This window comes from Sinocyclocheilus anshuiensis, unplaced genomic scaffold, assembly GCF_001515605.1.
Source record: "Sinocyclocheilus anshuiensis isolate Anshui unplaced genomic scaffold, SAMN03320099.WGS_v1.1 scaffold488, whole genome shotgun sequence".
In the NCBI taxonomy this organism is placed as follows: domain Eukaryota; kingdom Metazoa; phylum Chordata; class Actinopteri; order Cypriniformes; family Cyprinidae; genus Sinocyclocheilus; species Sinocyclocheilus anshuiensis.
The window spans coordinates 441572-444005 of record NW_015558584.1 but is presented as its reverse complement, the minus strand read 5'-3'; positions in this window follow the sequence as shown (position 1 = coordinate 444005).

The following is a 2434-nucleotide window of genomic DNA, read 5'->3' as shown; positions in this document are numbered from 1 at the left end:
CTCTTTCAATAAAAGCATTCATTTAGTTCTCATATATATCTTTAGTTTCTTAGCACTACGGGTACATGCATAATCCTCTGAGTGGATTTAAATAATGATTGCCCCTTATCTGGCGTCTCACTCTAATCAGTGTGGTTCGGGCCTTGCTGTGTCATCGCTCTGCTCTTGGCGTGACGTGCCAGCTGTCTATCTGCATCTTCTCCTCATCTCCAAACCCATAAAACTCACTGACAGGCCCTTTGTTTGAGACACACCAGTTGCACTTTTAAATATGTGGACTGAGGTCTTATAAGAAATAAACCGTTCGTGTTTTTGTGCATGACTGCATATGCAAGCAAAAAAAAAAAAAAATCACTTGTAAATTTACACTCAAAAACATGATTTTCATATTTCTTAAAATAAATATTATTTGTTGCTTCTGTATCAAGACGAGAGACTCGACCAAACATGTTTTAAAGTAAACACGTTTCTCTGCACAGTTTGATTTCTGTATTTGTTTTATGTTTTATGCTTTTACGGTCTTCAAAAACCTTTTGTAGTGCTGTTTAGGAGCTTTTCTTGCTTTTGGAAACAGATGCATTTCTAAAAATTACACAAAAAAAGCAGCATATAAAAGCTCATTAAAAAAAAAAAATAGCAAAGCATGTTTTTCTAAAGCGGTATGTTTTTTGTAATGTCTTCATGCTCTGCTGCACAATCAGCCAGTTTAATAGATAGCTCAAGTCTTTATTTTCTAATGTGATCATTTTTATTTTTGATAGTCCTTTCTGTGATAAGGTCTCTGCTTTGGCTCACACCGTCGTCTGCTACTTTGCCTCAGGCAAGCAGTCAGAGTTTTGCATATCTGCTCATTTGTTAAGCAAATCTCCCTCCTATATCTTTTTTCTTTATCCCTCCCTGTTTTCTCCCTTTCGCTCTAGCACTTTGCTTTTGTAATCTTGAAAGATGTTCTGACCTCTTGTAATTTTGTTGTTCATATATATGATGTATTTATGTTTGTGTGTTATTGGTGTAATGTTGTGCTGATGCATTGGTTCAGTGTGGATGTGTTACCATTGTTCATATGTGTGTGGACTGATGTACACAATAGGTCACATTTCTCTTTTTACCTGCAGGCTTTAACAGCTTTTGGCAGCGGATCCATTTAATTGTTGTTATTTATTTATTTATTTATTTATTTTATGATGATGGCCTGTACAAAATATCTGAAAGCACATCTCTTTATTGTTCCTCACTGTTAAGTCCGAATCAACTGTCTACAAACAATCTACAAATACAAAGCAGCTGCCAAAACGGAGTGAATTTAACATATGGTGTGTATGATTCGTTGGAATATATTAAAAGATTACAATCAAACTAGACATACTTAACTGAATTTGTTTCTCACGATCTTAAAAACCATTTGATGTAAATATTAATGCGTAAAGGCATTTAAAAAAAATCAGTTTTGTAGACAGATATATTGTGTGCTTATGTATGAATTTCTTCACAAAATCAAAAAATAAGAATGATCTTAAAAACCATTTGATGTAAATATTAATGCGTAAAGGCATTAAAAAAAAATCAGTTTTGTAGACAGATATATTGTGTGCTTATGTATGAATTTCTTCACAAAATCAAAAAATAAGAATAAAAAAAAAAAAAGAGTATGTTTTTGAAATGCATAAGTTGGTTAGTGAAGGAAATGAAGCCAACAAATGTTTACTGTAGGAGCTCCTTCAAATCGGATAGTTCTGGTCCTGACTTCTGATTGGTCAATACCTGTCACGTGAAACGCGATATCGCTTAATGTTAAAAATATCACATTTTATCCGGGTTGCGAATGTAAGTTTGCTGCCTGTATCTTAATCTTTTTTGATAAATCAAAAGACAATGTATCGCAAAATAATATCAAGAAACCACATCTTACTAGTGAGTTGTCCTCGTGGTTAAAAACAAACATACAGCACGAACAGTGTATTCTACGGTGACCGAGAAGTGCAAAATAAATCACAATTCTGAAAACAAAATAACAAATTACAAACGCAAATGCAAGTCTAAAAAACGAAATAACAATTCAGAAAACACAACAACAATTCAGAAAACATTATAACAAGTCAGAAAACACAATGACAAATTCGAAAACAAAATAACAAGTCAGAAAACACAACGACAAATCCGAAAACAAATTAACAAGTCAGAAAATACAACGACAAATCAGACAAATCGGAAAAGGTAGGTATAGTTTGAGATAGCTCAGTTTAAATGTATTGTATGAATTGCCCTTACTATGGAATAAAAAATACGGAGTGTCTATTTACATTTAATTAAAAGTGGCTGTAAATCCAGTGGCGCAGATGGATAAGCGCGTGTCGTTGACTTTTTGACGCGATCGACCCGGGTTCGATCCTTTTGCCGAACTTTTTTTTCCTCCCTTTTCAAATCACGTTTTAGC